This window comes from Larus michahellis, chromosome 2 (genome assembly GCF_964199755.1).
Source record: "Larus michahellis chromosome 2, bLarMic1.1, whole genome shotgun sequence".
Lineage (NCBI taxonomy): Eukaryota > Metazoa > Chordata > Aves > Charadriiformes > Laridae > Larus > Larus michahellis.
In genome coordinates this window covers 122,375,840-122,387,339 of record NC_133897.1, presented here as the reverse complement: position 1 = coordinate 122,387,339, position 11,500 = coordinate 122,375,840, and positions in this window count along the sequence as shown.

The window sequence follows — 11,500 nt, the reverse complement described above, 5'->3', positions numbered from 1 at the left end:
CTTCAGTCAGAGGCACTGTATATCCCATTCCCACCGTAATTTATTAAGATGACTGTAATACAGACTCTTGGGCTGGACTCATTCCCTTCTCTCTCAACCTGAGGTGTCCTCAAGGTAGAAGTCAAGCATTGGCCATGTGAACTCCACCTCCAGTCCCTACTGATGAACCCAAACTTAGTTGCGAGACTGTTTTTGCTAGTGTGGCTGTTTTCGCCCCTACGCTCCAATGCACCTGCTTCATAGAAGCAGAAATGGCAATAACAGTGGGTATGGAAAGAAAATACTGTGAGGGCTCTGACATCCAAAGGGATGAACACTGTAGAAGCATGATTATTAGACGTGATCCCGCAGCTCCAGTGGGACCTTCTGAAAAATGTATAATGTCGCCCGTTGTGAGGCTCAGGAGCACTGATGACACTTAGCGTCTTGCAGGAACTGACCTATTGTCACCCATTAATATTTTTTTTTTGCTTTCCATTACCTTGGAGATAAGTTATGATGTCCGTATCTTACCCAGTGCAGCTCTGAAGAAAATCTCTCCCTCCTCTGCCTTTCTAGTTGCCTGAACCTTGGAGTTCAGTTGGGGAGCCCCAGCATTTTGGATGATCCCCACTGCAAAGCAGGTAGAAGGGGCAGGGCAGCTTTTTATCCTGTCACCCTCCCAAAGAGCAAAAGGGGGAAAGAACCTACACCTCTTCAATTGGAAGAATAATGTACGTATCCCTAAATAAAGATTGGAGAAGCTACTCTGCAAGGCATCAGATCAAGGGTTAGAACAAATTTGTGACAGCCTGCTCACTAACCAGATCTGAGTCTTGCATCCTTACTACAGTTGTTAAATAAAAGACAAAACAGCAGGTTGATGCGCTGATGTGGTATCCTACACCACAGGGCTCATCTCCTCACCAACAGCCACAGGAGAACTAGAGAGCCAGGAAAAAGGATGAAACAGTAGGGCAGTGATATAAGGTCAGTTTATACACAGTAAAGAAAACAGAATAAAATCAACAAGCAGACATAGTGGTCGCTTCTTGGGATGTGTCTGAAGTTTTGCTTTTGAGCTATACTGCAAATTAACTGAAAAGCTCTTTTCTTTCTTTTTATTTTCTTGTTTGGTTATGTGGGTCAGAGGCTGAAGCAATATATACAAGAATGTAAGAGGGAAAGCTGAACGTAATCAGCCACAAAATGGAAATGAAGATTTGTCAGAGAATCACATGACAATCTGCAAATAATGCTTACAATCACTTTGATTTATACAAAAATAATTCTGGCATTGATGTATATTTTATTGCCCTTGAAATATTTTGAAGATTATTTTTTTTATTTAAAAAAACATACCCTGCAAGATCTCAAAGAGTCTGCAGTTTGGCTTTCTTGATCCACAATAAAAATGGCTGAATTTTTTTCTGTGTAGAAAAACCCAAATCAACATACCGCACCATCTGTCTGCTGCATCTCCAGGACTCTCTCCACTTCAGACAGGCCTCCTCCTCTTCCTGCCAAACACGTGAGACCTCATCTTCTCCACCAACCTGCCCATGACTGGGTGGGAGGTACCACTATTTTGTGCTGCTGCCCTGCACCAAAATTGAACCTGTTTCATCTGCCAGGTGGGAAGAATGAAGTTTAAATATATAGCATCTGCAGTGACTCAATAGGTGCATTTAGTGCTTAGCAGCTTAAATATCTCCACAAGGAGTTTCATCCTGGGTACTTATCTGTCAGTGACCCAAATGGACTAGAGAGGAGGGATTTGGGCATGGTGGAGGTCAGGGGGTGGATGTTACAGTGCTCGTGTCAGGAGGTGATAAGAAAGCTGATGCCGTGCACTTTCCTGCTCATCAGTGAACTGATTCACTTTGAATGGTTCATTTATTTATGTGACCATCTAGGGGGAAAAAGTCTTTAATTGCAGGCTCCATAATGTGTTCTTCGCATTAAATTCCAAAGTGCTGATTTCAGTTGATTCTGTTTAGAGGTCCATATAGTTTTGTTGGTGAGTTGTTCTCTTTCTTTAACTCTCTTGGTTTTGGTGACATTATATTTTTTATAACAGCATAAATAACCTTTGGAAAGCAGCTAAATTTTACTAACCCCTTTGTACAGAGGAAGAAGAAGCTATAACATTAAAAAAATAATGTAAATTTGCCCTAGTATGGTGTATGTAGGAATAAAGTATAAATAAATATAGGAATGACAAGGGAATTCTGTATTTTGGAGTACAGATCACCTTCTCAAGCCCTAGTGTTCATAGATGAAGATCCATATTTTTAACAAAGGTAGATACATTTCCTTCTCTTTTCCTGAGCCAAACTTGGACACAGCACGCAAGACTCTGTTCTCAGAGGTGGTCTGATTAGTTGCTTTGAAATTCCTCCCATGAGAGCTCGAATATCAAGGAACCGTGCAGTGTTGTTTCCTCATCGCTCTTCCTACCCTTCAGCAAGCTGGGTTTTCATCCCTCAAAGACATTATCTTTCCGTGTCTTTCCACTGCTACTGTAGCTGTTCTTGCAATACCCAGGAAAAACTCTGCAAAAAGGCCATCCAAATACTTGCTGTATTTTTCTGCAGCCAGAGATCAGTCACCAGACTGCAGAGAGACCTCCATGAGGACTATGAAGCAAAGATCAGTCTTGGAAGGTCAGCTTTTCCCAACGTTAGAGAGGAGTTCTTCAGGAAACAAAGTCCTGTCAAGGATTGTTGTGACACAAGGGTGTTTATTGATGAGCAGACTTGCTCACATCTCTTTTCCAGAAACCCAAATGTTGTATATGACATGTGACTTGTCTTCTAGGTTGTGTACTACACTTAACCCTCTTCCAAGGGCAAGATGGAAAAAAACCAGTAAGGTGATCTTGCTGTGCGGCTCAAGATTTTAAAAGCATAATAACTGTACTTTTTAGATAGTCAGGACTTAGTGAACCATTGAAAGTGACCCAGTTCATTGAGTGGAGCTGAACAGATGGAACTCCAGCCTTGCCATGCTTGAGTGACTGTCTGAACAATACAAAATCTTCCTTCAAAGCCAACTCCAAAAGCTTCCTGCCTCATGCACGTAACATTTGGGGATGTTCTGGTCACTTCTCAGTTCAGCTCACTATGTTTTGGGGTATAGTAGGCAACAGACTCTTCGCATTGGGCTATTGCTTGGAGTTTTTCATTAGGGCTTTTAAAACTTCAGCTGTTTTGTTTCGGATTTTTTTAAAAAAAGAATCATATAGTGTGGTCTTTGTTGGAAAATGTCTCACCAGGCTCTACCTCCTGAAATACAATGGCTATTTTTCCTTCTTTCATTTGACTTGCCTACCACCGAATACTGACAAAAGGTATTTACTGCATGTTTGTGATTTACAGCAAGCCTCCTGCTCAGTAACTCTGAGGGACACAGCGGCCCTGTGGCTACCAGACAGAAACCACCAGCACCACCTGTGAGCTGGCTGCGACAGTGGGGAGATGAGGGGGAAGATAAAGTAATTATGGGGAAAGTAAGAATAAATATGGTCAGAAAGCTGCCATCACTTCCTACAGGACAAGAGCAGAGAAAGATGATGGATGAAAGGCTTTGGGTAAGGTATTGATTTGCTAAATCAGAGCCGAGCATGGCAGAGACCTCCTCTTGGAGCTGTAGTACTGCAAGTTCTCCTAATAGCAAACTGTCCAGGGCTCTGGTTCTTGCGGACTGACAGCAAGACGCAAGCTTGGGTGCAAGAAGCAAGTGCCTGTAGAAAGCTCTCTACTTCTCTTGGTTAGAAAAGTTTTAGGGTCCCAGTGTTTATTTCTTTTACGGTAAACTGCGAGTTTATGGCTTGGGAAGAGAAGGACCTGTACTACTACATCAAAGGGTGACAATGAAAAAAAACAGTGAGCTGAAGCCATGCAACATGGAATGTATCAGATCAGATAGCTGTGACACAGATAGGGAAATACTCATACCACTGTGCAAGGCAAAGGCATCATCTGAAATACTGATGTGATTAAATCCCCAAAAAAGGGGCATGATCTGGGCAGGTACAGAGAAGGGGTGGGAGGCTGATCAGGAGAATGGAGATCATTTTGTATGGGAGGCCAGAAGGCATTCACGTGTGTAAAAAACAAAGCCGCTTAAGATATATCTTTCCTCTGGCTTTATGCATCCACAAGGTGAGAAAAAAGATAAGCATGGGAATGGAGAAGAGCTGTTTAATCTAAAAGACAGTGTAAGCAGAAGCATACAGGGATATAGGCTGGTCAGGAGGGTTTCTAGCCAACTAGAAGGTGGTTCTGAACTGGAGAAATCTCATTGCCTTCCTGCTCAACTGAGGCAAGCAAGACCATGTAGATCTCAATGGCTATTATCTGACATGGGTTCACACAAGGATGGTCTCCGTGACCCAGCAGACCTTCCACTCCAGTCCTTGAATAAAGATGCCTGCGCCTGTAGCTAGTCCTTGGCAAAATCTTCCCTCTTTCCTAGACTGGTGTGGTGGCCCATGCCCAGAGAGGCCATGCAGACCAGGCTTTGTCACCTTTGCTATAGCTGTTCAGCAGATGAAGGGCTGTTACTCAAATGCTTTTCATTTGCACTGTGCTCACTGACTTTTCTTTGAAATAGGTCCCTGAAGTCTGTCTACATGGTAATGGTAGTTTGTAGAGGTACCTGTAGTCTAATTAACCCCAGTATCAATAACTGTTGCTAATAATCTTGACTAGGTCCTTGGCATGCGGGCAAGTTCCTGTCTTCCTGGAAAGATTCTAATCAACTTGTACAAATCTCTCCTTCTCCTGTTCCACTTTGTGTGTACAACAGTGAGGTTACAGATAGCTCTGCTGCACACAAATGGCTGCAGCCACATCTGTAACAGCACTCTTCATCACACAGCCTTGGTCAGCAGCCCCTCCTTGGACAGGCACCCCGTGCTGAGTCATGAGCACATCTGCTCTTTTTTGGGGACTTGGCAGAGATAACCTGCTGTATTACTTCGTGGCTGAACCACGAAGGGAAATTAAACGCAATGAACTTATTGATCATCAAAAACAGTAACTCACTGGAGAGGAGTTCTCCTCTAGTAGCTGTTAGCTTGGACTATAAAACACTGGAGGATGCTCCAGTGGCTGGGTGAGGTTTATATCCATCTCCTGAACTCAGCGAGTACTCCTGTTTGGGGCACTCTGGGATTTATAGGCACCAGGTGAGCCGCACCGTAGCCTTGTGGTAGGTAAGGATTATACAGGTTTGTTACCGTACACTGCTGCATGGCAAAGCTCAGGGTAAAGTGGCTGGACGGGATGCTGGAGTAGCCTTACTACTGCCTCGCAGCCCCATTTTCTGTCCTGCCTGAAGCGGGATGCTTGACAACAGGACATCCTGGCTGTGCTGGTCCATGCAGCCCCCTGCACCCTGCAGTCCGAGGGGCAGCCATCACCTGCCCCCCCACCATCGGCATAGCCAGGGATCGATTCGTCGGCTCATAACCCCTTGGATGTGCTTTCCTCGCCGGACAGGGGGCAGGGGAGGCATTGCGGAGCGCCCCTGTCCAGAACGCCTTCCCGTCTTGGTAGGCTGCAAATTCTCTTCTGGAGGCAAATAATCTTTGCTAAGCCTCTGCCCCAGCCACAGTGGCATCCATTTAATCGACAGAGAGATGCAAAAAGCAATCATCTTGTTTGATCCAGCGGGAAGCTGGACAAGGAGAAACTACCCCCAGTATATTAATGCCTGGCATGAGCCTAGTAAGTGTTATAATTAGATGGCATTAATTAGTGCTGGAAAAGACTGTCATGTTTTATACCAAGCTTTTGGTTAAAAGATAGGAGCAGAATACTTTTCTTGAAAAAATTCCATGTATATTTTCTTGTTTTACTAGTAGGGATTTTTAATCAGTTGACTGAACTTGTATGTACTAGTTAACTTTGCTGGAGTTTAGTGGTTGTATTTAAAGCAGATTTTATCCTAGAATGATATTAATTTGATAGGATCCCTGATCTGTAAAACCATTGGTTATCTTGGTCTCTCCTGATAAGAAAAAAAAAGTGCCGAGGGTTTCCAGTTGGTGAGCACATTTGGGCAGAATCTTTCACACGTCACAAATTGCAGATGGGAGGCAGTGATCTCGAACATGCAGTCACATTGCGTGACCATCTGACACCTTCCATTTAGAAAAATAATACTTTCCTCACAGCATACGCTCCCTGCTGCAACCAGCACCAAAAATTATGCCTGGGAGAGCTGTTCCTCCTAGACTAAGGTCTTAAATATTTCTTAGGCTGCTTTTAAAAGATTCATGCAGCAGCACCACCTCACTCACATCCTGCTAAACCAGAGAAAATACTGAAATTCTTCCCCAGACAGTGTTAATCACAAAATAGCTGAAAAGAACAAAAGGGGAAAAAAGACAGCAGGAAAATTATATACTCACACTAGCGAGGTGAACAATGGCAGGCTCTTGTTGTATGTGTAATTCAAACATCCCCATGTAAAACACCGCATGGAGTTATTTCCTATCACTACCAGTTTCTCAGCTGCATAAAATCCCACAACTGTGGGGAAGTTCAGCTTTCAAGCACCCTGGTTTTGTGCATAATTCCTTTTGACAATGTGGTGTACTGACGCTCATTCATTTGAAATAGCAATGACCATTTCAGGGTGTCCTTTGCTATATATTGAGGTGTCAGTAGTGATAAAAAAAAATCTTTACAGTTTAAGGACAAAGCCATGTGAATTTAAAGGCTAACACCTCGCACTAGCCTATTGTGTCCTCTTTGTTACTATGTCCCAGTAAATACCAAGACTAAAAATTAACCAACATGCATTCCTTCTACCAAAATGACAAGACTGACTAGGAACACATTTTTTAACCCGTGGTATTATCAGCAGTAAGGTGGTGAGACCCGAAACAGGAGGCACCTCCTGTTGTCCTACCTGACCTTCCCAAGTGTAGCTATCTTAAAGGCTGGGCCATGTTTTCCTGTTTGTCTGCCGAGCAGATGTGCCCCAGCAGCCACGTCAGCCAAGCACTTAATTTCTGCAGAGTGCCTTCCTCCCCACATCACACCGTCACCATCCCCTATCTGTGTTCCATCTCTATGCGCCCGAGTGCCACCGATATCCATGTAAAAGTGGTGCCCGTGTAGCTGTTAGAATGTCTTCCTAGAGAGTGGGGCACAGGCTGGCTGTTGTACTGAGGAAATTTAACAAACTGGTGGTAGCACAACTGTCTTTCCCTGCTCTAAGCAAGGATTTGCCCCTCTGGCTGCCACGGATGTGATGTGAGCCGTGGCACAGCCCTGCAAGTCTCTCACACCCACCTCGGAGGGCTAAGTCAGGCCCCAGGCTTCATCTCCTCCCAACACCCTAGCAGGGACTCCTCCAGCCTCTGGGAGTTTTAATAATAGTTTCATCTTGCTGCAGATTTCTGGCCGTCAGGGCTGGCCTGAGCCCACCAAGCAGTGTTACAAACACCCATCATGCAGAAATAGCAATTAGTGTCTGCCACCATGGGCCAAGTTTGAACTCATGGACCAGAGAAGAAAGGTTCTGTCTTCTGTCTTCTGACAGCCTTTCAATGCTCTGAGACCCCAGCCGGCTCTTTGAGAGATTAACTTCCCCGAGCTCCCATCTCATACTTTCCAGCCCAGGCCTCCATAGACCTCCTTCTTCCCACAGCATTCTCTCCTGCGAGGTTCTCCTTGCTAAGCAGGTGCGATGCTGCAGCTGTGTGAAGACTTTGTGCTGCTTCCACAAGGCACATGTGACATCTGGGCACGGTGTTACCCAGTGCCTTGCTCCTGGCTGGGGATGGTGAGCTCCTTCGCTGGCAAAGAGGTGCATGCTGCACCTCTAGTGATGAGGTTACCTATGGTATGTAGGTGGTATGTCTGCACCAGGACCTGCAGGGTAAGGAAGAAGGACCATGCACGGAAGCTGGGAGGACAGGGAAGCAGTGGTTCACGGCAGACAGCCAAGATCAAAGTGAGAGAGGTGTGCAACTCCTGAACTACTCCTCCAGCCACTGCTATGGACATGCACACCACCTTGGCTAGTGCCAGCATGTCTCTGTGCACTGCAGCAGGTGGGTCTCACTTCTGTGGTGTCTTGGTGAGACAAGTCTGCCAAAATTACTCTCCTTGGAGCCAAAAGTGTCAGATCCCGATGTACCCCCTTCCTGGGACAATTTAACCGGAATATGGACTTCAGTGGTTTCTTTTAACAATTTATAGGCACCTATTTCGATCACCACAGCCCGTGACTGTTGCCTAGTGAGGATTACAGGCCTCAGGTTTAGTACCCAAAAACAAAGATCAAGTGGTGGCCCTAATGCTTTTCAGCAGAAAAACAGACCTAATGGCTTCCCCGTGGTGGCGTCACCTGCAGGGGGGAGCCCAGAGGGACTCAGAATGAGAACCAAGTCCTCCCTGTGGCTTGGGACAGCCTATGTTATTCTGGGGCAGACGGTTGAATACCCAGACTTTTCCCCTTTTTCTGATGTGTTAGCTTAAAAGTTGTGACCTGCCGCTTATATCTCATCCTTGCGCCTGCCAGGAGTCATCACCGTGGCTGGATCAGTAAGGCTGAGCCAACTGGTGAACTTGTCTCATTATCTCCTTGCCGAAAACTTACAAGCGTTACTTATTCTTGGATACTTGTAGTATTTACGCTTTTCCTACCCAGAAGATTAGCTCAGGCATAGCAGAGCTCAGAACACAAACCCATCTTTTGGCATTAACTTTGCCTGGGCTGGCTGTCATTTTACAGTAGTTGCACAAAAAGAGTAACTAGCAACAGCACTTACAAATCATAGATTATATTGTATTGGCTTAGCTCATATTGTTTGCTTTAAATTTATATTGTGCTTTAAATGCCAGCCATTAAAATTATTAAGGCAAGGTTTGCCCTCAGTTTACAGCCCCTCTCCCCAGCAGCTCATAGGAGAAGCTGCTGCGCAGTTGTCCTCCTCTCTCTTTAGTTGTGCAGCAGAAGTCAGAGAGAGTGTCCAGAGAGTCATAACACAGCCTGGAGCTGTTTCACTTCCAGACAATGTTTCCATTTGGAAATCCAGGAACAGAACGATTAGAAAGCTGCGTTTCATTTGATCCACCTATTCACCCCGCCTCCGACCCCCACCCTAAATCCTTGATGTCTGTCTGGGTGCAGTGATGCAAAACGGAACTAAAAAGCCCCAGCTTGTCTTTGGCAATAGGTTTTTGTGAGTTGCCATCTAAGCCTGGGTTTTGTGAGTTGCCATCTAAGCTTAAGGAAGACTATTCCTTTTTCTAGGAAAGTACTTTATTAATGTATTCTTTTTGAGTGTTGTTATCCTCTCTCATGTGTTGCTTTGCATTTTTCTAGGCTATCTTCACGTTTCCTGTAAAACACAGTTCTTAAATAGCTTCAGCCGTGCATACAGAACTTTCTGTGGATGTTCTTAATCTGTGAAAACAAGATCTGTAGCAGAGAAACTAATGCAGCCCTGAGCACTGAGATGCCAGTGACACTTCTTCGGGGCCTTTAAATTGGTGAATATGATCTTATTTTGGCTTGTGACAAATCCCAGTGATGAAATGTCAGCAGTGTTTACACAGAAGTCTCCCTATCACAGACAGTGCAGAATTCGCCCTTTCCAGCACTGCTGTCAGGACAGAACAGAGCTGTTGTGCTCTTCTGTGAGGACTGGGCTGGTGGAAAAAGAGGAAACTGGTGTGGAAGTATTGCCAAATGCCGAGCTGGGGGGCAGAGACCCTGTGAAGCCGACTGCACAGTGTGATGAACTGAACAAGATGTGAGTTGCTTGAGAGTTGTCCTGGGCAGAGTTTTCCAGACACACCTGGTGAGGGCAACGTCACAATTTGTCCAGAATTCCTCAGTGGACGTTTGAACAAAAATCACAGCTGTCTTCCAGGCTCAACTTTGCCGTAACACGTGGGATGCCCAAATGTCTCAGCTTCCGTAGGATAGTTTAGGTATGAGACAAAGCTGGTCAAAGTTTCAGTGGGAAACTTGAAATATATTTTGCCACGTAACCCTCTGACTGCACATTAACGGCAGATATGGTGGCCTAGGGACATAAAGGCAGACAGAGCCCATCCCAAGGAGCAGACAGTGGAAAAGAATCCAACAGGATTCTTCTGTTAAAGGTCCTGACTTTGTTGAGTATTAGGTGTACAGTGTATATTATATTACTGCAATGACTGAAAAAGTCCATGAGAGAAGCAGAGGACCTGCAAGAGCAGGGAGTAGGTAGCCAGAGCTGAGCTAGCCAGCGGGCAGCAAGATGGGAGGAATGGTGGTAGTAGAGCACACTTCCCTCAGGAATAAGCACATCAAAAAGGCCTAGGAGAAAATGGGACCTGAAGAACCAGTTGTAAGAGAGCCGGTGGAGGTGTCTAAGTGAGGAGACCTGAAGGTGTCTCCACAGTGGGAAAGCAGCAGGTGACAGGTCCAATGGTGTCCTCTGTGAGGTTAAGGTGAAGAGGGAGGCAGGAGAGGGGAAAAGCAAAATGTTTTGTGAAGTCATGATGCAGATGAGTACTTTTTGTAACTGCAACAGCAGAAAAAAACATGAGGAAAGAAATGGATTCTAGGAGTGTCAGAGAGGTAAAAGAGTGGAACTGGTCCCCACATGGGCCTGGGAGAGCAGAGAGAGGACCCCGCAGGTTTGTACGACGGGGAAGCACGAGGAGATGGCAGCAGCCCAGGCATGCTGATGAAAAACTCCTCTGCTGTCTCACACCTCTTGCTGGAAATGGAGATGGAGCTCTGGCAATAGCTTCAGCTGGAAACTGTGCTGGAAAATCACAGAGCCTCTCCCGCACTGCAGCAGGAGCAGTTTGTGAACTGTGTCACCCTGAGGTCAGGAGATAACGGGAGCAGAGGATGCCTTGCACAAAACAGGCAAACTTTGGGAGGCAGAAAGCCTTGTGCAAACCTGATGTTTTACTGTTGCTAACTAAAATCGCCGGAAAGCTGAATTGTAGGAATAGGCCAGCTTTGAGCTTAAGTGGCAATACACGTATAGGACCATAGGCTTTGTTGCTTTCGTGTAGGCTTTGTTTGGGGCAAAGAGAAGTGCTAGCTGTGCCCAGCAATCTGTGGTGCCCCCTGCACTGGTAAGGGAGGAAAGCGTTAACGAGTTAAAAATTACTTAGTCAGAGCTATTATCCTGACTCTTTCAGGGACTTTATTACAGCATCAACACCTTTCTTCTTCCAGATGTGCTGCACAATTCTAATTCCTCTGAAAGTTTAAGGTAGGTGCAGACATTTATCTGCTTGGAAAATTATGTAGTATTATGATACTCCCTATGTGAGCTCTGTCCTTAAATGCTGTATGGACACATCTGCCCTATATCTCTTGATTCTGAAATGCAAAAGCTGAATTAAACATAACAATCAAAGGCAGTTGAGATGTGGCCTCTGTGTCTCAGCTCACGCTTTGGCAAAATACAGGTACCTTTTACACACAGACAAGTATGATAAGGCATAAAACTTCAAACCTGATGCAAGACACACCGAAATGCCAA